This window comes from Chelon labrosus (assembly GCF_963514085.1).
Source record: "Chelon labrosus genome assembly, chromosome: 16".
In the NCBI taxonomy this organism is placed as follows: domain Eukaryota; kingdom Metazoa; phylum Chordata; class Actinopteri; order Mugiliformes; family Mugilidae; genus Chelon; species Chelon labrosus.
The window spans coordinates 11177945-11205802 of record NC_140349.1 but is presented as its reverse complement, the minus strand read 5'-3'; the positions used below and the strand labels follow the sequence as shown (position 1 = coordinate 11205802).

Sequence of the window (27858 nt, the reverse complement as noted above, 5' to 3'; positions counted from 1 at the left end):
AGACACCCGCAACCTAAAATCACATTCAAATTCATGCCACTTACGCCACTGTCACATTTTCCGCAGTTAATTTCGCTGTCAGCCTGCCGGGTGCCGCGCGAAAAACTGCTAGAAACTACAGATGGAGCCTTGCTCATGGGAACAATCGAGAGAACAGTAAAGAAACATACTCCACCAGTTTAAATCCTATCCTCGCAGTGAGTGTCACAGTCACTCACTGTTTATCTCCTCGTTACAAGCCGTCTGACAGAAAAACACACCAGAGAAATACGAATAAGATGGGCGAACATTTTTTGGAACAAAACTCGAGTTGGAATTTAAGTCCATATTATTATAGCAGGCACATATGAATTTTGAAACCAGTCGTGCCCAGAAAATCATGATCTTACTTTAAAAATATATATATTTTTTATAAATAGAAATCAAGAGTTTTAAAGAAAGTATAAATCACTGCTGATATCAACACCCTAAAAAGAAAGACAAATATTTTTGAGATAGTACATCCTGTATTACTCATCTACCTGTTAAAAAGAATAACCTGTGGATCAAGTGGATTTAAACTTCAGGTTCCTTTAGAGTGATGAATCATCTTGCTCTTTTACACTGTACATGTATAAATTAAAGCAGCGCTATATGTACCTATGAGGTCCTGATGTCCCAGCTGAGACTATTTATTCACAAAAAGCAATTTAAAGAAAAACAGCAGTACCGGATCTGATTGAGATTCAAGTATTGGAAACATAAAAAACAGACACCTCTCCAATGATTTTTACAGAAATAAATGTTTTGTCCTAATATACAATATATTTCAACACATTTTACATTTTTAAATGTAACTTTCAAATCAATTGGAGGAATATTATTGCTATTATGACAACTAAACCTAGAATGCCAACAAAGAACCAGTTTACTCTCATTTTACAATGCAAAGCTAACACAAATAAGAAACGATTCCAAAACCTTTCGTATGATGATTTCTAACATCTATAAAAGTCGGCTTTCCTCACATAAATCTGATCAGATTTCCAAAATTAAATCAAGCCTACTTTGTTTAGAAATAGTCACCGACTGTTGTTTATAGGAAAGCTACATTTCTTTCTTAATGACATTCCGTCCTCCACATTTGAGTTGCTTCTTTCCTCCAGTCTTCGGAGAACACCTGTAGCTCGGGGAAAGGTGGAAGCTGAGGCGACGAAAAAAGCCGCACGGCGTTTGTGGAAAGTGTTGAACTCGCGGACGCGCGTTTGAACCATGGAGTCGAAACTGTTCGACACCTTGAACGTAGAACAAAAACTGCAGCTGTGTCATAAATGTGACAGAAACTTTCCACGCAGCAATACTGGAAAACAGCAATTTACCAGCTCTACCAGAGAATTGATTCCTTTCCAATTACAACCTGACTGGTTTGACACTTAAGCGAAAGCAGAGTAGGAACAAATGACCCGCGGCGTTTTAGGTCAAAACTCGTACGTACAGTGATCGATAACAGAACGTCTGGGTGTGTACGGGAAGCGCCAGCGTGATTTCTACACTGCTGAGTCAAAACTGTCAGAACCCACAACTCATAGCACATCACACAACACCACCCAGCAGGTTTCATTAACCAACTGGTAACACAACAAGCCAAAGTTGCCTTTTAGTAAAGACTATAAGTCGTTTCCTAGTTATTCTGACGCTGACAAATACTGAATATGCTCAGAAACAATGTTATTAGTTGTGTATTTTGGAAATTTAACTAACAGTCTCATACAGGGACACGTCAAACAGGTGTTGCGGGGGTTTGAACATTACAAACTTTTGGTAACCACAAAGCTACGCTGCTGCCCGTCAGAAAACCTTCAGCTGGTGTGCGTCTAAGTTCGCTCCACAACCACCGCCACTCTACCAAGCTCCGCTGTATCGTGACAGAAAGATTTTTACTCTCTCAGATGAAAGGAAGAAGAACCGTCCCATTTTTAGGATTTTGTATACCCCAAAGAACCTTAAAAAAAAAAAAAAAAAAAAAAAAAAAAAAAAACGAGGAGGGAGGAATCATCTCACCCTAAACCAAGACCATGTGCTCGTTATCTGAAGCAGGCCATCTAAAAGACAGACTTAAAAGTCTAAAATAGACCAAAGACATTAGAGACAAACTCAAGCCTAAACAAGACTGTACTAACCACAGACAGAGTGGGGATGACATTTTAGGCATTTAGCAGACACTCTTTTCCAGACTGCTTTCCAGTAAATGCAACAAGAGAATGAGATCAAATCCCCGTATCGCCAGTGTTACAAGCAGCTAATATAAAGTAATGAAAGACAAAACAGTATGCCCTGACAGCAAAATGAGTTAAAACTATTGTGTCCTTGGGGTATGAGCAAAACAGGAGACCGGGTAATGACAGAAAAAAAAAAAAAAAAGTGCTAGCTTCACAGCTACGAGCCAAAGAGAGCCAGAAGCCTTGCAAAAAAAAAAAAAAAAAAAAAGTTTTCCTTTAAATAAACTATCCGTGACAAATGGATGTTTTCCTTTATCTGAACTGCAGGCAGGGTTGAGATGAATAACGGCTGATTGCTCTAATAGATGCTATCTTCTCTTGCTTATTGGAAACAGCGAGCGTCTGGACGGTTCATAAATAAATGGGATTAGAAATTAGAAATGAATAGGAGTTGTGATTCCACGAAAAAGAAAAAAAACAAAAAAACACAAAGTCCTTTAAAAGCTGAATACACGCTTTATTGCCACAGGAGCTTAATGGTTGCGCTATTGAGATGTTCAGCTAACGTCAGCTGTGAACACTTATGACAAGCTATTTGAGCAAAGGCTTCCCATACATCTAATTATCTGACACATCCAAATAAACAAAAGTAAAGAGAGTTATTTCTAAATGCTCTTAAGGACGAGTCAACTGGAGCACACAGAGGAGGAGGAACAATAGGAGTTCGGTGAAAGTTTTACAAACTTCTTTTTTTTTTTTTTCCTGTCTTAGTGTGACTATTGATTTCACAGAGTAAAATTCACAGTCCGATCAGGTCAGTCCAACTTTTTTTTGTTTTATATATATCTTTATGCAACAAGGCAGCTAAATAAATCACATGTCTGCCACTGCAATCACTACCATTTCCCCCCCTGAAAATCCACTTGGACTGCATTAAAGCCTCCTTTTACGCTCCGTCTCAAACTGGCCTTTTTCCCCTCGTAATGCTGCGCTGAAACGACCAAAGACAAATGCAGGGCAGGCCACAAAATCACTACAGTTGTTCCTCATGTCTTACAGAACATCAAACCATCAATAAAACACAGGAGATACATTCCAGCTAGTTGAACGGGACATTTCTGACTTCCCTCTCGCCATGTGTTCTCTCTCCCTCACGCAGTATCTCTCTCTCTCTGTCTCTCTCTCTCTCTCAAAACTTTCTCTCTTCCGAGTTCCACCACAGAGACTTCACATATTGCAGCCATATGAGTAAGTCATGGCTGTCTCCACAGCACATACACACACAGACACACACGGGAAAAAGTGCTGTGCTGTCTCCCACTCTGTCTCACACACACACACACACACATACGGGAATGGGTTTTACAAGCGAGAGGTTCTCTTTAGGAAGTTGTCAACTGTTTTGACGTTTAATAGCAGTTACGAACAAGGCCGTAAGATACAATAATATCCAGTGTCTGGAAAGTAAAGGGGGAGAAAAAAAAAGTTTTTAAAAGTTATGGAGCAAGAGTGAAGCGACGGTGGATGGAGTGTTTTTACTAATTTTATAGAACACAGTTAAAAGTTGTAAAAGTCTGACAGGGGCTCATTACCTGACCAGGATATTTTGGATGTGAAGCGTTCGCAGTTAGGAGCGACTGTACCCAAAGTTGGGAGTGTGTCGTGTCTGAACAGAGAACATTAAAGACATGACAGGAGAGCAAAGAGCAGCCGAAAATATTCCCAGCAAGAATAAAAGTGTTATACTCAGATAAATATATAAATATAATATACTCAGACGATGTCCATTAAAAGTAGCTGACCACGTTTACGTGACTGTGATGAGGCTGAAATTGCAGAATTTATATCATGAATGTAAGATTACAAAAAAGTAATAAGAGAAAAAGAAAATCTCAGTGAAGGAATTGGTGGAGCCGTTGAGGAATATGTCACCTAAGCAACAGTACTCATACATTTACTGTACACTGAAATTTAACTGAGACAGCTCATTCTTAAAAGCTTTTTGATTCAACTCTGACAATATTTTTGTCAACTTTTGCCGTTTTCAAAAAACGTAATAAAAATACTCTTACAGAAGATGTGTGGGCTTACAGTGCTGTTGTGTAAGAAAAATGCAAAAAGCCTGAACAAACACTAACCATTTATGGTCTCAGGATTAGATTTGTGTTAGTATTCTGCTTTAAGCCTGCAAAGCAAACTAGACTTTAAAAGTTTAGAGTCTATTTTTCCTGAAGAGACCCCCACCGTTTTATGAGTTGAGGAGAAGCGTCCGAATAACTTTTCCCTTGTGTTAAGACCGAGAAGCGGACAAAGCTATTTTTTTGTTGTTTTTTTTTTGTGGTGGGAAGAAAACTTGCAAGGAAACACGAGCAGACAGAACTTCAAGTTAATATACAGATTTAAAACTAAATACCCAAACTTCATTTTTAAAGTATTAGTAACAATTAGTGGTTGACATTGCAACGCCACGCAGCCAAAGATGTAAACAAGGCACGCTTTACATTTAAAGGACAATTTTGAAGCTATTTAAAGGTAATCCAATGAATAAATTAATTACTTAGCAGAAAGCAAAGTGTAAGCTGCGGACAAGTGTGAGGTCACAGTGAAGTTTCACAGGCCTGATCTGCTTTTAAAGCACTGCTGAGGTTATCTGCTGAATAAAAGTCGGTCCACACACAAGCAGCTCTTTTCTGGGGGGCCAGAACTGGAGAACGGCGGCGGAGGACTATGTAAAAAAGCTTTCCTTGCAGTGTGTGCCTCATTGTGCTGGCTTCACATACTCTGCTCTCCCCACAGAGTTGTCATGCCTACCCAGCTCCCTTATCTCAAAGGAACATCACAGTTTCTTGCGACAAGAGAGAAGTGAAGAAGGGGGGGCGGACTTTTGCAAAAGTTGAGTGGAAATGCAAGTCAGGCTTCCCGGCATCACTCAAGAAACAACAACAAATAAATATCATTTGAGCTGATAAGTTTTCTTTTGAGTTGATAAGAGGGGATGTTTTTGGAGGAGGGGTAGGGGGGCTCCTTTTACGACAACTCGCATCCACCATGCGCTCTTCCTAACAATGAGAAAGAGGTGCAAAAAACAGCGCCATACATCGGTTGTAAACCATTTGATAAACACAAACTCTTTGATGTACTTTTCCGCTTTTCGCCCAATAAACTCGCCACTTCATCTTTCAACACAAACCTCTATCTGTCTGTCTGTCTGTCTGTCTGTCTATCTCTTTCTCTCTCCGTCCGCGACGTGCGTCATTCGGAAGAAATCTGAACTTGAGTATCAAGTTTGCAGTTTAGGATAGTAAAGAAGAAAAAGTTATCAATGAAAATGAACAAAAAGTTACGCGTAGTAGTTACACGAAGAGCTACTTTGTAGTGACAAACGCAACCAGAGTAGCCGGCTTCTAGGAAATCAATCAGGATGCCACTTAAATTAAAAAAAAAAAAAAAAAAAAATTGAAACAAAACTTACAGAAAACACTTGAGGCGACTTACTCCACGTCCCCTTGTAGATGGCTTCAAACTCAAGTCTTTTAAATCAAAGCAGCAGCCCGTCCCCAGTAGCCCCCAATTTGTATTTGTGTAGCGTTTGGGTGTCCTAACCTAAATGTAAATTGCCATGTGAATTCAAAGCGGTGCTGCTCTTTTCCTCCCTCTCATTCAGCAGATCCCTCTTTCCTTACCGACGCCGCTCAGGCCGTTAGTTACATAAGACGGAAACCGACTGCTGCCCGTCGTAAAACCTACAAACGGCTAGCTGAGCGATATTTGCTCTCCAAATCGCTTCCCCCTTTAAGACGAGCAAATTTCCATCTCCCCACTTTGTCCGAGAGCATGCATTTCGCCGTCAACAAACTCCAACCGTGCACCGCGGATGCATTTTTTTTTCTTTTTCTTTTTTTTTTTTTTAACAATGCACCAAAGCAGAGAGGGCTGGCGTGTGGATGGTGTGTTGCATTTGTGTTGTGTTTCTTTTGGTGCTGCTTACCTGTTGATCAAAATAAGCATTAGCCCCCTTTTCTCTCTGTGTGTGTCTCTTTCAGCAGCATGTTAAGATGGTGGCTGCTTGGCTGGCTGGCTGGTTCGTCTCTTTGTGGGGTTTTTGTTTGTTGATGATGTCGGACGGGGTGACTGTGTCTTGGCTGTCTCTTTTTTCTTTGGTCTGAGAGGGAAGGAGAGATAGTTAAGGCTTCACGGCAGCACATAAAACTAGACTAATACCGACTCATTAGTGAGTGAGTTTGGCTCGGGTATATTCCGATGGTATATATGTTATTCAGCCGAACAGAGCGCGGATTTGCTGGCCACAGCAAACCAAAGCAGAGCAGCTCGTTAAATGTATTTTTTTTTTTTTTTTTTTTTTCTTTCAGACTAGTGTTATCGCTTTGCTGTGACAGGACCTCTCTGCCTGTCTCTCTGTAGGCTGTGGGCATTACGTCAGAGGAGGAAGACACAGCAGCTCTATTAATATCAAGAAGCCACCCCAAGACAGACTCTTAAAGCGACACGCACTGTAATCTCACTTATTTGAACGCAGTTAACACTAAACCAAATCAACTACCCGAGCGAAATCACTGACTCTTAAAGAGACACAGACCGCAGTCTCACCTATTTAAGCGCACTGGACACCAAATTAAAAATAAAAACACTGACTCTTAAAGTGACACATACGCACACGTACAATTATCTCACTTATTTAAACACCTATAATACTCAATGCAAATAAATAAATAAAACGCCTACTCTTAAACCAACAAACATACACCACCATCTCACTTATTTAAACACTAAATGAAATTAATTTAAAAAAAAACCGTTATATTTAATCCATTCTTACTTATTTACTTATTGTAATACCAAAACAAATGAAAAAACATGGATTTTTTAAATAATTTACCTTCACCATATTTTCACTTATTTGAATGTTTAACACTAAAGAAAAATCATAAAACAGAGACTCTTGAAGTGGCAGACACCACAGTCTCACTTATCTAAACACAGTTAACACTAAATAAGAGAGAAAAACTCTTAAAGTGACATTCACTCTATTGTCATTTATTTACATATGGTATACCAAACTTAGAAAAAAGAAAAACACAGGCTTTTAAAGTGACACACACCATATTCTCACTTATCTAAACACAGTAAACAATAAATATGAGAAAAAAACTCTTAAAGTGACATTCACTCTATTGTCAATTATTTACATATGGTATACCAAACTTAGAAAAAAGAAAAACACAGGCTTTTAAAGTAACACACACCATATTCTCACTTATTTGAACATTTAGTACTAAACAAAAATCCTAAAACAGAGACTCTTAAAGCAGCACACACCACAGTCTCACTTATTTAAACACAGTTAACACTAAACCAAATCAACTACCAGGACGAAATCACTGCCTCTTAAAACGACAAACACCACAATCTCACTTCTTTGAACTCACTGGACACCAAATAAAAACAAAATCAGTGACTCTTAAAACGACACCCACCACAATCTCACTTCTTTAAACTCACTGGACACCAAATAAAAACAAAATCAGTGACTCTTAAAGTGACACACACCACAATCTCACTTATTTAAACTCACTGGACACCAAATAAAAACAAAATCACTGGCTCTTAAAGTGACACACACCACAGTCACACTTATTTAAATGCAGCTAACACTAAATAACTCCTAAAGTGACATTTACTCTTGTCACTTGTTTACATATGTAATACCAAACTTTAAAAAAAAAAAAAAAAAAAAAAACAGGCTCTTAAAGTGACACACACTGTAATCTCACTTATTTGAACATTTAATACTAAACACAAATCCTAAAACAGAGACTCTTAAAGTGACACATACCACAATCTCACTTATTTAAACACAGTTGACACTAAATAACTCTTAAAGTGGCATTTACTCGTCATTTGTTTACATGTGTTATACCAAACTTAAAAAAAAATAAAGATCACCAACTCTTAAAGTGACGCACACTGTAATCTCACTTATCTAAACACAGTTAATAAAAGAAAAAAACTCTTAAATTGACATTCAGTCTGTTGTCACTTATTTACATATTTAATACCAAACCAAAATCAAAAACACAGACTCTTAAACTGACATATGCTATAATTTCTTGTATTTAAACACATTTAACCAAAAAAATGTAAAACACAGGCTCTTAAAGTAACACACATCGTAATCTAACTGCTACTTAAACACATTTAATAACAGAATAAAAAAATATACTCTATTGTCACCTATTCACACATTTAATTTTAAATTAAAATCCAAACACCAAATCTAATACAAAAAACAAACAAAAAAATACTGACTCTTAAACTGTCCCACACTGTAATCGCACTTACTTAACCACAGTTGTTACCAATAAGACAAATTAAATACTTGGGGTAAATGACTGACTGTTGAGGTGACACACTATAATCTCAGTATCGCCTCATACATCCACTTACTTACTTATTTAATATTCTCATTTGTATACACATTTAAATGCTTAACAAAAATGAAAAACGAATACTCTTAAAGGACATACCCTGTAATCTCAGTATTACCTATTAGTAAATCACAGCAACCACTCATCCTGCCTTTAATCTGAATCAGCCAAAATATCAAGAGCTGACTATTAAAGTGATTCAGTGTAATTCCCTTGTTTAAAAATAATAAACCACATCAACTTCTAAACTAAAACCAAGATGGCTTACTGGAAAAGTGACACACTAAACCAAATCAACCACTGAAATAAACGTTTTACATCTAAAGTATTCTGGTATATTATTAGACATTACTCTACAGTGACTAAACTACAGCACTAATATTACGAACACACTGGTCTGATAAGGTCTGAACAGTGACCATTCATTTCAAGAGAAGTGTGGCTTTCATGTCTGCACCAGGACACAGATTCATACAGTGCAGGCACCAGTTCATCATTACTCTACAGCACCTCTAGTGGTCACAACTCTAAAATTAAGCTTTAAATCAGTTTGATTTAGGCTATTTAGACTAATGGAGATTTACATTCTTTATGTAGGAAAAATGGTAATATCTTCGGAAAAAGGAAATACACATTTTAAACCCCCATTATATGGAAAACTTCAAATGCAATTAAATACCACAGCTAAAAGTCTTTTCTGATTATTACAGCTGGTGATTATACCGGTAATTTATGACATTTTATTTTTTTCTTGCAATGCATCACATTTAAAAAGAGACAGATGGTGATGATTCAAAAACATTTATATATTAGATGAAAAACACACTTGAATGAACTAATTAAATAAGCCAGGTCAAATGTTCTACTTTTAAAGTACATTAAATGTAAGCTCTAGATTTTGCAGCCTCAAAACACATGAAAAAGTCAAGCTAAATTCCTGTGCAAGGTCCAACTCATATCTCAAATCCAAACCTTGGGCAATATAGAATTAAGATCTGTTTAATCTGAGCCAAATTTGATTTGGTCTCCTTCTACACTGTAAGATCAGGGTTCCATACATATTAATGACTCTTATCAGGTATCACTACCTAACTAACCAGAGGGCAAATGAAACATGGCCCAGCATGATCAAAATCTAAATCCATGAATGAATATATATTACTATAATTGACCTCATCATGGGGAGCAAGTGCATTTACTATGGACCTCTGCAGGTAATGTAACTTTACCAATATCAGCCTCTATCGTTTACTATTAAATTACATCTGATCTGACTACATTGCTAACAAATGGAAGAGTCCTTGCAAAGTCATGAGTGCATGCAGATGTTTAGTGTGGGTGGTCACATGGGAACCAAGCGACATAAAGACAAGATGCGAAACCGAAATGATTCTACTGTTTGATTTAATATTATGTATTCAATCATGGCTTTTGATTTTTTATTTATTGTGGTATTGTGGCAATATTGCAAAAAAATATTCAAAGGATAGTTCACTGGGGCTGTTTGAGGAGGGGGGTCGGGCATAAATAATGAACATGCCCTTGTTAGCTAACATGAAAAACAAGTTGTTGGCTAAGTCTCTCGCCCTTCCCTTCTCCCACCATTGCCCCACGGGAAGGAAGGGACTGAGAACATTTTAGTCTCTTTTTTCAAACGCTGCCCTTCAAAAGCCAAAGGTAAGAATTTTTTGCTAACAAAGGCGATACTGCAGCCTCCAGGCATACACACTGCTGGATCCACCACCTCCCGAGTGGTGCACAGACCACAGAGAAAAAAGAAAAAAGAAATTGAAGAAATTATACACCTGCCGCAAGTCTTGTGCATACTGTAAACTGTAAATTTCCCATTTCCTTGCCTTCCTTCATCACTTTCTAAATTTCTTCAGCTCTTTCTTCAAACAGGAGACTGTGTACCATCTATAACAGCCATTTCTTATTTACAGCCAACACTGCCACACTGGGGAAGAAATCCTGCATCCATAAAAAGCAGGGTATATAAATAACATATGTATAAACAATAGAGTGAAGCAATGTTGCGGTACAAAAAAAAAAGATGTACTCTCACAAAAACTGTGTTTAAGATATCTACAAAAGAGCTTTGAATAGACGTTTGAAATCAGCCTCGCAGTCATATATGAAATATACACGCACATGAACGTCCTTGTTTAAAGTCTCCTTTCAACATCTACTTACTTGTTTTGTGTTTGTCATATGTCTCTTTATTTAGCTCCCACAGAGTCATGCAGAGCAAGAGTTAAAAGTAGCATCCACATAATGTTAGCCTGTCACTATGAGGACATACACCGATCAGGCATAACATTATGACCACCTCTGACCTTCTCTGACTCATCAGAGAATTGGCCTTGTTAGTGGGGTCCTATGGGTTGAGGGGAGGGGCCTCTGTGGATCAGGCTTGTTCCAGTGCATCCCACAGATACTTGATCAGTTTGGGATCTAGTGAATTTAGAGGCCAAGTCATCACCTTGTGCTGTTTTTCATGTTTTTCTGAGTTGTTCCTAAACCGTTTTCGTGTGTGTGCCTGTGTCAGGCTGCATCCTGCTGGGGATGGCTGCTGCCATCAAGGAGTGTCATTGCTATGGGGTGGGGGTGTGTGGTCTGGTCTAGGTCAGGTCCACAAGTTTCCCAGCAGAACATTCAATTGTCGCAAGATGGTCAATGTTTCTTCTGTCAGTGGTCATAATGTTATGCCTGATCGGTCTGTTTGTTGCTAATGGGAATTTTTCAAGTTTATAAGTAAATCAAACGTACTGTATGTCATGGATATTTCACAACCATAGAAGAAATCTGCAATCTCCTCTTGCTTCATTTCTCCATTAGTGATGCATCCAATGCATGCAAATCCAGTGACAGAGGCTCACTATGGTCTATATATAAAGGTGGACAAATCCTCAAGGATATCACCCGTAGGATCCCCAAAGAGTAGTCTTGAGGTGCTATCTTGGCTGTGCCTGCCTCCACCTAACTCCCTGCTAATGCAACAACAGATAAAGTGGAGCGTGAGTGGAGCTGAGACAGGCAGGTGACGCCTAGACAGACAGCAAACAACCTGTGAGGGCACTCATCCATCACTCCTAATGTTGAACAACTTGATATCATCTAAACAAGTGACCAAAAACATTTTTCAAAGGATTCAAACGCTTAAGTGGTCATTGAAGGAGCTGCAGCTTTTGGAACCTCCTTGTTAGCTTCTATTAACATCTCCACAGCTACATGGGGCTGACTTTTGCATATGTTTTAACCCTCCTAAATATATATAAATGTATAATGGACTGGTCACTTGTCCATGATGTACCGCCCAATAACAGTTACAGAAAAGCCTCTTAAAACTCCTGATTTATTTATTCAATTATTCCTGATTATTTAATCAGAAACATGCGAAAATATACCAAACCACCAAAGCTGAAATATCAGGTAAAATCATGTTCTGTGTTCACAGCAGTTGTAAAAAAGAATAAAGAAAACCAAAGAACAATGCTGCATTTATTTTGTTAATAACAAGGTCAACTGAGAGGAAAATTGTGTTGACTCCACTGTCTGAGAAACAAATAAAGCCTTCTGCAGCCTTAGATCAATGCAGTTTTCATCCTTAATGCCAAGCTTTGAATCTAGGCGGCCTTACTCAGAGAATACAAAGAGGACAATGAATAAGTGTGTGTATACATAACAACAAACCAGTAATCAGCAATGTGCATAATCCCTGTGAGAACAAGAGCCATTGAGTCAGCATATATCAAAAATTGCATTTCTTTATTCCAAGATCATTACTTTTTCTTTCTTTTTTTTATTTCTAACACAAAGCTTGCACATCCAAAGTGAGTAATTGCTAGAAAGCTGTTGTTATGAAACCATACAACATAGAAATATCAAATACAAGCAGTATGGGAAAGAATGTGTAGAACTTGACTCTTGGTTTTTGCTCCACAGCACAAGTTAGCAGTTTTTAAAGCCGGTAAAACAAACACAATGCACCTTCTATTGTTAAATAACTTCTAAAGGCCATGACACATCAAGCCTATGTTTGGCCTTATGCCATTATCAGCCCATCTGTGGCCTTGCGTGCGGTTTCTAGCTAAGGCATAAGCCCAGACCCTAACACCGTAGCCTGACGTGCAGAAATTTAACTATGCGCCACTTGCAGACCGCAAGAGCTGTGATTGGTCCGCTTGGTAGTAGAGTGTTTCCGCTTTAGTATTTCCGGTGGCTTCTCTGTCTCCGCAATTTATGAATTCATTGTTTTGGATCAATAAAGATGGGACACATCGAAGAAAGATTGACTGAGGAGGTTCAGAGATACAAACATTTGTATGACTCGTCTTCGGTGAAAGTGATGCAGGAAGTAGAAACAAAAATTAACCAGACTAGCAAAAAAGACACACTGCCGACTATCATTTGGGTGGCATTTTTAGAGAGCAAGCCTGTCTGATGAGCGCACAAGTATAAATGGCTCAGCTCGTAGGTCTCGCTGTCTATGTCCTGCAGAGGTATAAACCACTCTTTTCTCTTTTTAATGACAAAAACAGACCACTGCCACCTGCTTTCATGTCCGTTCAAGTTGGCGATCATCTTTGCCGTGTGTTCAAGCACAGCATTTTTATTTTTTTTTTCCAGACAAAGGCGAAGAAAGTGATGCGCCGTCATGGTCGGCCTCCGTTGCCAGTAGCGGTTTGACATTGGTTTGTGTGTTCGTACCTTAAGTATGGACTGGGAAGCCAACTTTAAATCACCAAAAAAGGATATGAAAATATCAAACAGCATACACAATGGCTCATGTTTCACAGAAACAGACCTCTACAACCTCTATAAAACCCCAGTGACAGACTTTGTTCTCTGGCGTTAATGTCCCAGAGTGACCATCGTTTGAAATTTAATACTCCGTGCTCCTTCATATCTTTCTGCTGATGTTCCATAATTTAACTAGGAAGAGACAGAAAGACAAAGTCACATGGCTAGAGTGGCTAACAGATATTGTACATAACAGAGTAAGTAAAAGTCACTTTCCAGGCGTTTAATAACCTGCTATGACCCTCTATACAGTATATTAAACATTAAACACCTCTCAGGCATTTTATATGTAATCTGATGCCTTGTGGTTTTAGTGTCTACATCTACCTTGCTGTTCTTAGTTTCTTAAATTATTTGCTCTCTCTCTTATTCAACAGCAGTTTCTCTGGAGGCAGCTTGCAGATTTTTTCCAGTTGGTCAGTGTGGCTCACTAGCAGACTGCTGTCTTGTGGACATGCAATTACTTAAACAAAGAGGTTCCTTCAGCCACATTTATTCTGCAGCTGCCTGGTGATTTGGAGTGTTTTCCAAACGGTCTTCCTCACATTCATTTCAAAAGATGTTTTTTTGGCATTTTTTGGTCTTATTAGACACATTTAGATTTCTAGCCGTAGGAAAGACTGGGGATAACAAAGTCGCTTCGTTGGTCTCCAAGATGGTCAGAACCGTAGACTACTGAGTCACCGCAATGTCCCACCCAGCTCTTTATATTTTCCACATTAGCCTCCTTGTTTGTTGTCGGATTTAAAACATACTCATATTTCTGTTTGCCAAAGAAAATTCTCTTTTAAAATACCATAACTTATTCATGTTCACAGCCTTCATATTCCAGTTGGAAAGAATACTATTGTTTGTTCAAGGCATTATTAATTCTGACAGGGATATTAATATAATCTCTAACCTTGGCAACTGAAAACAGCAAAAATGACTCATGAAAACATTTAGGTAAAAGCCAAATGGCATGAATGGCAAATATGGCATCATTTCATGCCATTCATCTGCTGTTTATTTAACAATTTAAAATATTGAAATCATAATTAGAGTGTAAATCAATCAGCAGTTACGTTCATAAGGTCCTTTTTTGCAGTGAGAATCAGAGGGACCGCAAAGTCTAGCTATCAGCCCAAACAACTGTCAGCCAGACTGCAACTTTTACCAAGCTTTCCCAAAGCAAGATCCACTTTCAAGTTCAATTCGTTCCAAGTGTTTTATCTACAAGCGGGGCTGGACCCTTAGAGGATGAAAAAAGATGACTATTGCCTGTGGTGGTCTCGCCAAGAGATTGTAGCCAGGATCATGACCACAACCGTCATTATCAGTGGAAGGAATGAGCCAAACACCATGGTTACTATTTCTATGTAATTGTAATTGTTCCTTATCACCACAGAAAAGAAAGGCATCATGTGTTTTTTTAAGCCTTTCTTTTGGTACTTCCTTCATTCCTGAAGGGATGAAATAAGCCAGCCACATGTTAAGGAAAACCTAAAATCCTTCTATTGCACAGCTGAATCCGCCCTTATAAGTTGGCAAATCAGCAAGATATGGAGGCGAACTACTGAGGACGCTCTGCGAATGTGCGTTGTCATCTCTGATGTGTTTGTCCTTCAACCACAGACGCAAAGGGATCTCAGTCTTGTTGTCAACTGACCTTCAGCAAAGGAGCCTCTTTCTGATGAGATTACATCATTTGGGAGCACAAAACCTGACTTAGAGTCAAGTCAGCCTTTATTAAATGTGATGGGCTGTAACTGGGTCTGCACAACTTTTCACAAAATCACCCCCACCCCTCCTCATGCATGCCTCCTTGAACAGTGTCCAGCTTGGTTGATTAAGTTCCATTTAGAAATGTAGATAGTTTAGGCTGCGCCATTGTAACTTGACAGAACTGTTACCCACCCAGTATTCCAAGGAGTTATGTTTGTACTGGATGATTATGCAGGGCACTGTTTTACATCCAAATGTTACATTCCATGAGAAGGTCCAAATGATGTGGGGAATGACAATAAATAATCCCTGAGGACAAAAGAATCCAAAGAAGGAGAGATATGCTGTTAGCATAACCCAGAAATGAAGAAACCACCACAACAGAAAACAAATAGAAAACTGACTGTTAACTATGTTAAACGTGCAAGAACATTAAACCCCTTTCATTCATGCACTGCAGGTGTAATATCTTCTAAAGCTGTATGTGAGAATGCAAATGTCAGAATCAGTCGAACTAAAACCAGCTCCCGAGCATGAATGTCAGTATTCCACGCAGGTGAGAACATTTGGTCACACTTGTCTTCTAAACGCATGAAAGCGCAACTTTTCCTTTCGGCTTCTACAGTTAATTAATCGTAATCTTTTCAAAACGAAGGGACTAAGCACACACACACTCAGCCTGAACACTGCAACACTGTCCTTCCCACAGAAAGCTTAAGCAACACACACATCACAATCACTAAAAAATGGCCGACTGGCACTGGCTGCAGCATTTTTCCCAATCTTTCCCTTCCTTGAGTTGGAAATTGTGAGCTTGTGGTTAGGACATGGGAAGTTGAGTCCACAAAATGCTTTAGCGTTTAAATAGTAACCTGAGTCATAAGTTGACACCACCGCTAGGCAACTGTAGGTGTCTAGAAGCCACGGAGGCAGTTCAGCAACCTAACGACTCGGTAACTAACTGTAGGAAAATAAAAGATGAACGAGGCCATCGAGAATATCCACATTTTCCTCAGACATATTATAGAATTACCCAGAAAAAGCATTACACGACTAAATTACACTATATTTAACTTCCTCCAGCATTACTGAAAATGTCAGCGAACGCGTCACAACACGTGAACTCGGGCCTTGATGAAAGGTTCCACCTACGAGTTGGTGAATAAGACAAGAGAGGGCGCTCATGTGGACTTCTACCTCGATAAGCAAGTGAAGTCAAGTGGCCTCGAGCACTAGTACCCGGAAAAATACAGGAGAGATAGAGCAGATCAAAACGCACCAAACATCAAACATGCCCCAGCGTTCAGTCCTAATGCAGAAGGTAGTGACGGGATACAGTCTGCAAAGATCATAGTTTAAAAAAGAGCCTGAACTCTCTTAAGTTTCTTTGTTTAGTTTTCATTCATTTTCTAGCTTCTGCCTGATCGGGGTTTAGATCTGTAGCTGAATGCTTTGATTAGGAAGAACTTACTGAAAATGCGGTGTGCAGCTTGTTCCCACGCCCATTAGTCTGGGTGTGGGTTCTACCAGACTTGCCTAAAAAAACTAGGCTGAAACTCTTTTTATGTCGACATAGCTCGAGTTAAGTGCTCAGCTGGAGATGCAGCCATGAAATGAGTGACCTTTTAATTCTATTAGTCACTGAAGACTGTTCTCCTGTAATGTTCAACATGTTGTTCAGGTGCCTACGTTAACACATGCCAATTTCAGTGCAGTTTTAGTGTGTTCCTTTGCCTGCGTGTGCTTCCCAGGGTACATCCGGTGCTGCAAATGAGTATAACCACTCGATGAAAGCAGTGATGAGCCATCCTCCAGTGGATGGGAAAGAAGAGGGAAAACATTTGGATTATATGCTTGGGGTCAGCGTAATTCTGGAAATGAAAGTGTCCGAGAGGGCTGATTCATCTATGCAGCAGGAGGTCTGGCTCCCGCAAAATGGTTGGCTTGATAGTGACACCAGCCCCTTGGTGGAACTGAACGTCCTCCCTGAGGTTAACATGATGAGCATACCCAAACTCAGTGTGAAATCTGTGAGCGGCTGTGCGGTGTGACAGGTTACTAAAGAGGAAATCACACCCGGTGTAGGTGATATGTTTTAAATTATTTCCTTTCAAGGGCTCTATTCTCACCATTCTTGGCAGTTCCTTTTTGTTTTTGTCTGTTTGGAGTCTAATTACGTCAGTCTGACGGCAGTTATATCAGCCGATGACTCTGTTCGCATTTTTAAACGTCATTACTTGGCACACTGACCAAAAAAGAGCTCCGATGTCAAGAGACAACAATAGAGGATGAGTGGTATGTGTCCTGTGCTTTGAATCACACCCTACCTAACATGCGTGGACATTTCTCGAGAGCTGACTCACTTATTTTGTTTTCAGAGAAAGTGGCCAACCAGAATAGAGGGAGTTGTAGTGTCAGGAGTCGTTCCTCCCAGCATACAAGAAGTCATTTAAGTGATAATCAAGCTAAACCTTAACTCTTGAGCATTAAGCCATCAAGGTGGCTGATATTCCATTTTCTCTTGTTGTTCATTAGACTACCGTCTATTTGGTTTTGTAATAAGCAGATGCCACTAAATCACCAACACTTTTTCATAAAAATTAAGCTGGTTCACCTTAATTGAGCCTCTAATGAACAATGTAAAGCAAGTAAAGTTGAGTGCTGCTACCCAAAATAACCGAAAAACCCTCCTGAAGTGTTTCAAATGGTATTCCTTAAGATGGATGGACTAAAATAAACCTGTCCAAATGTAATGTCACTAAAAAATAAAATGATGTATTAAACATTTGAACTTCAGTAAACACTGATTTTGTTATTTGTTATTATAATCCTGGAATTCCAATGTGTAATTTATTGTGACTGATATTAAATAAGCTACTACTGTACTTAAAAAAAATGAAGGTAACTATTTGCATGGATATTTCCGAGTATGTTCCGAGCAACATTAACACATTAGAATAACTAAAATTTAAATAAGTTCACTACTTTATACCATCAAAACCTTTTCATAAAATGAAAATGGTTCACTTAATTAAGCCTCTAATGCACAATCTAAATAATGTTGGTTGTAGTAATTAGTCTAATTACACTGCCTGGCCAAAAAAAAAAAAAAAAAGGTCTCCCACTCTAATATTTCGTTGGACCGCCTTTAGCTTTGATTACAGCACACATTCGCTGTGGCATTGTTTCAATAAGCTTCTGCAATGTCACCAGATTTATTTCCATCCACTGTTGCATTCATTTTTCATCAAGATCTTGTATTGATGATGGGAGAGTCTGAGCACTGCGCAAAACCTTCTCCAGCACATCCCAAACACTCTCAATGGGGTTAAGGTCTGGACTCTGTGGTGGCCAATCCATGTGTGAAAATGATGTCTCATTCTCCCTGAACCACTCTTTCACAATCTGAGGCATTGCCATCTTGGAATATGCCCGTACCATCAGGGAAAAAAAAACCCATTGAAGGAATAACCTGGTTCGGCGGATTTTTTTCTGACCACATTTCTTCCTCAAAGACGACGGTTCCCCACTATCCTTCCAGTTTTTAATAATGCATTGAACAGTTCTTAACCCAATTTTAGTAGTTTCTTCAATCTCCTTAGATGTTTTCTCTGCTTGATGCATGCCAATGATTTGACCCTTCTCGAACAGACTAACATCTTTTCCATGACTACGGGATGTGTCTTTCAACATGGTTGTTTAAGTAATGAGAAGCTATTCATTGCATCAGTTGGGGTTAAATAACTTGTTTCCAGCTGGAAGATAATCGCCCATTCAGTAATTATCCAATAGGAGGCTCATACTTATTTGCTTAGTTAAATCCTGGTGGCGACTTCTTTTTGGCCAGGCAGTGTATAAAAGTCTTGTGGGATTTACTCAGTAGTGGTTGAGTTGGAAAAAGACAGAGCCAGTGTAATATTTTATAGAGTACAGAAGAAAGTTTTTGCACTATAATGCACCATCTTGTCAAAAGGCTTTAGTCATTATGACTGTTGTGAACACTTCCCATGCTGTCACAAACCCATCCTTATTCCAAATATCTTTATATCAGACTACAAAAGGGAAATAGTGAAACAATATGTTATTTTTCCATGGCTCAAACAGCCAGGTGTTGTTGTGAATGTAGGCCAGTGAAGTGAATTCGCCCCTGTCCTCTGCCTTTTGCACGATAAGATGGATAATTATAGTGTTGTACATAATAGTTTCATGGGTAATTCTGAATGACAATGTGAGCCTCAGAATAAATAAAGGTATCATGAAGTCATACATGCAAATCAAGGCTTAATTTCAGGGCGGTATCCGTGAACTTAATAATGTGCAAAAGCAAAGAAAGGAAATGCAGCTTGCCCTTTTTGGAGTGATTAATATGTCCACTGACAGTTTAATAGAAGGGAAACTAAATATACAGGAGATAGGAAACATGTACTGTATATCATATACTGTAAATGCTACACAGACTCATATTCCACATATACAGCTATTAGGAGCTGGCTTGATGAGCAGTTATGAAGAAATCAATTTTTATGCTGAGAAAGTTATTTTTGACATAAATAAAAAGAGAGTTAAATGGACCTGGAGAACTTTAATAAAAAAAAAACTTCCGCAATGTCATATAATATATGTAATGTAATTTATCCTCTTTTAATGTTCCATGCTGAAAAGTCATTGATGTCGAGCCTCTGCACAAAAGTAAATTGGAGGCGCAGAGAATTTAAAAGCAATGCTCCTCCAGAGAGGTACAAAAGGCTTTTGTGCTTTTACACGCTCTTAAAGGAGCAGGATAAAGAACCCAAGCTTATCTATAAACCTGTGCACATGCACAAAACCCCTCACTGAGCTGTCACAGTCAGAGGTCTGAGCAGGAAGAGTTCAAATGGTTCATACTGATTACTGCGAAAACATGCACGCGGACTTTGTAGAATCCATCTTCTGGTAATATTATTTAAAATATTATTATCATAAAGATTTATTTAACATTATTGATCGTAGTAGTTGTTAATTGCACAAGTTAACAACCTTTTAATGTGTAAGTTTTTAACGTGATGAACAAATCTGTGCTGAACGTCCTTACAGTAGTTTAATTGGAAACAGCGAAGCTCACGCATCATTTTCCTACTGGCATCATATGAGTATATAAACAACAAAATAACTATAAATGAATTAATTAACGTTGGTCAGCCAAATCCAAAAGGAAACAGACTAACAGTTTGTTTTCTCTTATTTATGACACAACCACACACGCCCTCAGCTGCCAGCAAACTATTTCTATTTCCAAACTGTCCCCTCGGTTCACCTGCAACGTGAAATCGATCTAAAAAATCCATGAAAACATTTAAACCAAAAGTCAGGTCAACAAAAACATTTGAAATGCGAGATGTGATTCAAGACGATTCATAAATATTTAAATCCATAAATAAATTGTACAGTAGATAGCACATGTGCAGCATGTAATATTTATGTCCCGTATTAGTCTTGTGTATTGAGCTCTGTGAATTGCATGCGCGTAGCTCCTCACATTTTTGCTGTTGTGCTGCAGTGCACAGCATGCTCTTCATAATGCACACTAGTTTCAGTAGTTGTACAAATGAAATTCAGGCAATTTGTACAGACAAGGATTGCATGCACGCTCGTATTCAGCAGCGCACACTGCAGCTTTTGTCTGACCACAAAACCTGTGGGAGCAACTCGGGCGGCATAAAAGCAGCTGGGCTGACATTATCTAGTATTCTGGTTGTTTTTATTATATATGTAAAAACTTTGTTTAACTTTTAATGAGTCCGATGTAGCTGGAAAAGAAATGCTATCACCCAAGCATACATTTTAAATTGTTGGTTAAACACTGTGTGCTCTTGCGTTTAATGTCAACTACAAGAAAATGAATTGGACAAAATTTCACATCTATTTTAGTATATTATATAAACAAAATGTACAGAAAAACAGATATTCTAATTATTATTAGCATTACAGCAAGTGTCTGTTTGAGTACGAAAGCCTGTGGAGATATATCACCATAAGACAGTAGGTATTTATTCGCCCATATTTTTCAGGATTCATTTCCTGAAGGTGCTTTTTGGTTTCAGTTTCAGACTCATCCATCATTAAACAGCCCTTTGCAAATAAAACCCACCCCGCACGGTATTACAATATCTGAATATTTGTTCACCTGCAGTAAAATTCCGTAATCGCATCAGTGAAATTGAGAACAGAACAATTTCTATAAAATAAATTTATGCAGCGGAGTTGCTTAAAGCTTTTAGTAGACTGCACAGAGAGAGAGCGAGAGAGAGCGAGAGAGACAGGGGAACAAATGGAATTTAATGGAGAGCATAACTTGTGAAAAGTAAATGTGGTTTCGGTTTACATGCTGTCTGGCTGCCGCTCCATCCATATGTCAGGACAACGTTTATAGATTTTACATACACACTTCTGCTCACAAATCAACAGCCTGTCTGTCTTTTTCTCTCCCTCTGTCTGCATCTCCTTCTCCTCTCTCTAGCCTTCATTTGCTCGCAGTGTCTCAACATTAAGACACAAATGGGGCAATCACACATACACACACACACATACAGTAAGGCTCTGTGTCTGGACTTGGATGAGATTTTAAAATGTTGTTTTGAAACTTTGAGGCTTTTCGTAAAAGTACAGATATAAATCTGTGCGGGTCCCACTGTGACATATGGCATTAACATGACAGAAAGAGAGAGAGAGTGAGCTCTGGTTTGTCTTTGTGTTGTTAAAGTTTATTCATTTGAACAGAGAGACGAAACAAGAGACTGACAGTTCATGCTTTGAATTCTTATCCCAGTTGCTCAAGTAACCCAGTTTGGGTGGTCACCGATCGAACTCGTCTGACTTCAGTGCGGCACAGAATTGCGCAGTCGCAAAATTTACACAAAGAATTATGCTTTTAAAACGCAGATCCTCGAGTTACCTGCATCTGGACACACGCAGGTAACACAACTCTCTTAGAATAATCCAATTAAGATCATAGCAAGATTATTGGAAAACCAGTTAGGATGCCTGACTGTCAGTTTGAATCAGTTTAATCCTTAGACATTTGGTTTTTGTTGTTTGCAAACTGAGACACACACACACTACCTGCAGCGGAGGTTTCATCTTTCCTTGTATTCCTCTCGAGCAAAATCTGAGAGTGTCTGGCAGATTTGTGCATTGATTTTGTCCTGCTGTTTTCTCTGCACTGTGTGTGTATACACCGATCAGCCACATCATTAAAACCACTGACAGGAGAATAAATAACATTAACCTTAATTGTGACAATTCAATGTTCTGCTGGGAAACTTTTAGAACTGGCATTCATGTGGATGTTACTTAGACATGTAGCACCCAACTAGACCAGACCAGGCACCCCCACCCCATAGCAATGACACTCCTTGATGGCAGCAGCCATCCCCAGCAGGATGCAGCCTGACACAGACACACACACAAAAACGGTTTAGGAACAACTCAAAAAACATGAAGAACAGTACAAGGTGTTGACCTGGTCTCCAAATTCACTAGATCCCAAACTCATCAAGTACCTGTGGGATGCACTGGAACAAGCCTGATCCACAGAGAGAGCCACTCCCCCGTTTGGAGACACAATGGAGACCTACACAATATTAGGAACATGGTCATAATTCCTAAGTCATAATGTTATGGCTAATCAGCCCAATTGTGTTTCCCTGGTGCCTCTTAGGTGTGTTGTACTTGTCTAAGTAGCATCCACATGAATACCAGGACCAAAAGTTTCCCAGCAGAACATTGCATTGTCACAAGATGGTCAATATTATTCACTTCACCTGTCAGTGGTTTTAATGATGTGGCTGATCGGTGTTTAAGCTTTAATCTAATGTCAACACGGCGCTGATGACTTCTGCTGCTGCCACTGCATTGGAAGTCGCCTCCCGCTCAGCCAGAGAGCAGAGCTGGCAGACCCACCTTCTTCTTCACAGACTTTTTGGCAGACCGACTCTCTGAGAGCTGGACACCACAGCTGGACTGGAATATTCTGTTTACAGGTTTATTCATGGTGACGGGCAGGATCAGCGGCGCGGTATTAAAGGTGCACGGGAAAAAAAAAAACACCTCACACCAAATGAGGAGAGATTTTCCACTCAGCTTTGGTCCAAAAGCCGTCACTCAGAACACATGATTATGGTTTCTATTAACACATGAACTGCAGCTGAATGAAGTCTGTATTGGTCGCAGGTTTGAAAATAATCACAGTCCCGACAAATGCTAGCATGGACGACAAGGTCAAAACACCTGTAATGTGTCATCCATGTTGAATTAACCTCTCGTCAAGATTGATGTCTTTGTCTAATACAAGCTCAGGAAGGTTTCTAAGAGTTGCAGGGGTCCTAAAATAGTAGAGTTTTGTGGAGGGTACTGTTAAGGTGGCTGTTGCAGGACTTTTCATAGCTTTTTTTCTTAGTTCTCATCCTGACAAGTCTATGGTTATGGTTTAGCACACAAACACGCAGGCATTAGAATTTACTCAGCGTTTGATGACAGTTATGACAGCAACACAGCCACAATCATGTGTGTGTGTGGGTGTGTGTGTGTGTGTGTGCGTCTCCTGCGCTCAGTCTCTGGTAGACAATAGGACAGTTATACTGGTGAAACCACTAGCTCAGCCCCGGACCGATCCTCACATTTTCCATCTCACTTTGCCTCCTCTTCTTCCCCTCGTCTTCGCTTTCTGCTCAGGGGGGAAACGCGGAGCGAGCGAGTATTCGTTCACACGGAACTGACTCGTTCCTTCTGCTTTTGTTCCCGTCTTCTCTAAAGTTATTCATCGTTCTCAGTTCTTAATTTATCTGACTCAGTCTAATTTCCTTACTTACGAAACGTTGTCTTTCTTTCCCTAATTATTTCTTTCTTTCTTTCTTTGCTGCCAATTCATTCTTTCTTTCTTTCTTTGCTGCCAATTCTTTCTTTTTTCTTTCTTTGCTGCTAATTCTTTCTTTCTTTCTTGCTAATTCTTTCTGTCTTTCTTGCAAATTAGCTCTTTCGTTGTTTCTTTCTTTGCTGCTAATTCTTTCTGTCTTTCTTGCAAACTTTCTTTCTTTCTTTCTTTCTTTCTTTCTTTCTTTCTGTGCTGCTAATTGTTCCTTTCTTCCTTCCTTCCTTCCACGCTCTTGCCTTCCTTCTTTCCTGTTTTCTTTCTCCGTTCTTCCCCTTAATTTTCTTCATTCCTTCCTTCCTGTCAAACTAATTAAAACCTTTTCATACTGTAACTATGCTTCAGGAGAATAAAGCGGAGATTGACAAGTTACTTTATTACACTGTTAAAAGTAACATGCTGTTCTAATTTTTCTAAAATCTAGTTGGTGATTTCTTCTGTAAGAGCAAAGTAAAAATAAACATTCAAAATCTGGAGCCCGACAAACCATCCTGTGTTTATTAAACTTAATACTCTTACTGTAATTGGCCTTCAGAAATTATTTTTTATTGTGTGGCGTTCCAGATGTGTTTATTGTTATGGCCAAATATTGGATGTGCTTAAGTTAGAGTCTATTGTGTAACTAATCACTCATGGCTCGTTTGATCGTGTTTTATCTGCCCTGCAGACTCATTTATAAGAGGGTTTCACAAACAACTTTAATCAAACCAATACACACACAGTGCGTCAAAGTAATTCTCTTTCTTTAGCTCTGAAGTCGACGTGGAAGAGGTCCCAGTGTGCATGCACTCTCCCAGTTCATTTGCAATTGAAATAAGCTCAGTATACGAAGGGGAAACCTAAAACGACTCCACTCCGCTGGCAGCTTTGTTATGGAGAGGAAGTGAAATGATCACGCTGACTGAAGGCTGCTCTCTCACAGTCAAAATCTGTCAGGTTAGATGACAGGGAAATTACTCAGAAGAGTTATAACCTCTGGAAATATTACTGAACTACTAAAAATTTCAAAAAGTGTGTGCATGTGCACTGACTTTCAGCATGAACTCTGTCGTTGAAAATGTTTAATTTGTCCATATTTTAGTATAACAACATTTTGAGCTCTGCCTTCTGACTGAGCTGCACATATAGGTCTGTAGGGTCTCAAAAGGCTCAAGGCTCAGTATGTCTTCTGTCTTTCACTTCCCCTCTTCATGACTGAAGTGGATTTAGGAGGTGAAAATCAATACGGAGCGAGGGCTTTAACCTCCGTCCACTACCAGGTCAGAGTAGCTTTGCGAAAGGAGCAGCAGGTCTTAATATGTTGTCCGCTCAGTGAATGATGCCAGGCAACAGTTTGGTTACTATTTCCTCAATAAACTATTCCAGGAATCTAACAAACAAAGCCACGAGAGGACTAATAAATCCAGACCTCTTCAGAAATAGCGTATACATTCAGAGCATCAGGGTAAGTCAAGTGTGCTCTAAACAAAATTGATGAGGGGAACAATGGCGTACTTCATGACTCTGCACACACACAACATGCAATAGCCAAACCTCATAAACACACACACACACATTTGCAGTCTTATCCAAACAGTCTAATGCAGTCCTGCGCACTATGGAAAATGTATATGCGGAACAAATTTGATTCATAAATGGGCAGGTTTCAATTTGAATCCTCGCCCGCTCTCTTATGGCTGGCTGCTAAAATAGAGCTCAGCCCGTGGAACTGGAGAGAGAAAGGGTGAGGGAGGGAGGGAGAGAGAGAGGGAGAGAAGAGAGAGAGAAGGAGAGAGAGAGAGGAGGGGAGAGAGAACCACCATTCAAGGTGATTTGAACGATAGTTTCTGTGTGGCGGTACAAGGCTGGTTGAGTGAATATGAGCAGCCAGCCAGCAAAGCCAATTTTATACATGGCTACGTTTTCCCTTACACTGTGTACCTGAGTGCGTGCACAGGCGCGTGCACACACACTCACACAAAATCTACATACTGTATGTACAACCAGACACCCACAAGTACACACACACAGACACACAGACATCCTCAGTTTGAGGGACTTTCGTAATCTTTTTTTATTCTTGTAATGACCACGAGTATGAAAAGACAGAAAAATCTTTTAAGTCTCTGACGGCAGGTGATGGACGCAATTAAACAACAATCTGAGAAATACACTGTCCATTTACACCTGAGCATCTCACTCTTGAACCGTGCAAATAATGTAAGAGGTTTTGGGCTGAAGGTAACGCAGCTGGCTTTAACTAAAACTAATGATGAGTTTAGAAGTTTAGTTTAGCTTTGCACAGATAATATTTCCCCAACCAATCAGAAACCATTGCGATGAGAGAATTCACTGTTCACACAGACGCTAAATGAAACAATCCGATGAGATATACGTGTTTACATCCACCAAAACATCAGTCAGAATACAACATTGTGTGGCATTAATCTGTCAGAAATATGTGTTACAGATGAAGGAGAACTGAAAATACAGAATTTGATCAGTAGAAGAAGATGACCAAGTGTCCCGGCCGGACAAAACCCCACGTCTCCCCTTACATGAGGTAAATATGCACAAAAAGAACGTATTTAGTCCAAAAAGAGAGAAATTATCAGATCAAGCGTTTACATTAACCATTCATATTTTCCTTTTGAATGGATTATAAAAGGTTTACATCACCCCTCAGGATCCAAAAATGCCTTCTTATGTGATGATGTTTCTGTTCTAATCGGGCTATCGTTCAAGTAATTACTGGAATACAATTTTATGATGATGTTATTTATAATTAAATAAGGAGCTATAAACCTATGTATGATGTGGAAGGCAGAAAAATTGAAAGAAAAGAGAAGAAAGCACAAATTTGGTGCAAAAGGGAAATAATAATGTATTGAACTGTTTCTGAATTCAATAGAAGAAAGCACATTGGGTTCTACATGCTATTCTTTTATGTGACACTATCTTATGTCAGCAGATAGCAGTAAGTAAAAATGGGGAAAAAAATAAAAATAATTCAGGACACAGATCAACAGTGTTTACCAAAGTACAGGAGGGCCCTGTACTCTTTCCTTCTTTCTCTCAGGGTGTGGTTCGACAGACAGGAAACAGTCCCCTCTGCTTTTAGCTGGGGCCCTACACGGGGTGTGCATGTGCACGTGTGTCAGGGTGCAGAGTGCCCACTCAAACACGTCAACAAGTAAAGAAAGACTCGTCCAGTCTCTTTCGTCAGCGCGCAGCCAGGCCGTCAGTGCATTTCTGTTTCCAGGCTTGCGTCATATCTGAAAGTGATTCCTAAAAACCGAGAGTTTTGTTTATCCAAAAATATTTGACATTTACCGCCAGGAAAACTCATGATACAGTAGAGAACGGTGTTGAGTAGACGCCGAGAGGTCCAAAACAGTGTTTTAATCAGACAAATATTTTCTTTAACCCATGTGAATATCAAACACAGAGGCTCACACAGATGAAATATTTCACTCTGTTCTGATCTATTCTGCTCTGTTCTTGTGTTTGTGCGTATGTGTGTGTCCAGACGGACGTCAGAGTGGTCAGTTCGTCTTGGCTATGTTGCCAAGGGCTGGACCATTGTGGTTTTGTTTGAGTTTAGTGCCAATGTACTGCGCGAGTGCGTGCGTGCAAGTGTGTGTGTGTGTGTGGAGCTGTCCTCAGGCTAAAATGAGCCCCGACCACAACAGACAAACAGATCGACTGATAGACAAAAAGAAGGAAAGAAATTGAGAGACCGACCACAGAAAAGAGAAAGGGCCTCCCTGTAAAATTTAGTTTCCAAACACAAACACTCCCTCACACACCCACACACACACAC

At 39.4% G+C, this 27858-nt stretch overlaps 1 protein-coding gene across 2 annotated transcripts in view; it reads right to left on the bottom strand.

The window, feature by feature from the left end:
• Positions 1-6970, bottom strand: part of trps1 (trichorhinophalangeal syndrome I) — a 112733-nt gene extending 105763 nt beyond the window's left edge. Inside the window, exon 1 of one of the 2 annotated variants that reach the window (XM_084563339.1) lies at positions 5671-6970. The gene's annotated coding sequence lies outside the window, so the exon portion shown is untranslated. The remainder of the gene's footprint in view (positions 1-5670) is intronic. The other variant, XM_084563338.1, reaches the window with a different exon arrangement.
• Between the last annotated feature and the right edge of the window lie 20888 nt (positions 6971-27858).